Source organism: Bison bison, unplaced genomic scaffold (genome assembly GCF_000754665.1).
Source record: "Bison bison bison isolate TAMUID 2011002044 unplaced genomic scaffold, Bison_UMD1.0 scf7180017864042, whole genome shotgun sequence".
Classification (NCBI taxonomy): Eukaryota; Metazoa; Chordata; class Mammalia; order Artiodactyla; family Bovidae; genus Bison; species Bison bison.
The window spans coordinates 1,993,500-1,994,209 of NW_011494614.1; positions in this window are offsets into that span (position 1 = coordinate 1,993,500).

Below are 710 nucleotides of genomic sequence, written 5' to 3' on the forward strand. Positions count from 1 at the left end.
CATATAGGTTTCTCAAAAGACAGGTCAGGTGGTCTGGTATTCCCATCTCTTTCAGAATTTTCCACAGTTTATTGTGATCTACACAGTCAAAGGCTTTGGCATAGTCAATAAAGCAGAAATAGATGTTTTTCTGAAACTCTCTTGCTTTTTTGATGATCCAGCGGATGTTGGCAATTTGATCTCTGGTTCCTCTGCCTTTTCTAAAACCAACTTGAACATCTGGAAGTTCACGGTTCATGGATTACTGAAGACTGGCTTGGAGAATTTTGAGCATTACTAAACTACCGTGTGAGATGTGTGCAATTGTGCAGTAGTTTGAGCATTCTTTGGCATTGCCTTTCTTTGGGATTGGAATGAAAACTGACCTTTTCCAGTCCTGTGGCCACTGCTGAGTCTTCCAAATTTGCTGGCATATTGAGTGCAGCACATTCACGGCATCATCTTTCAGGATTTGAAATAGCTCAACTGGAATTCCATCACCTCCACTAGCTTTGTTCGTAGTGATGCTTTCTAAGGCCCACTTGACTTCACATTCCAGGATGTCTGGCTCTAGGTCAGTGATCACACCATCGTGATTATCTGGGTCGTGAAGCTCTTTTTTGTACAGTTCTTCTGTGTATTCTTGCCACCTCTTCTTAATATCTTCTGCTTCTGTTAGGTCCATACCATTTCTGTCCTTTATTGAGCCCATCTTTGCATGAAATGTTCCG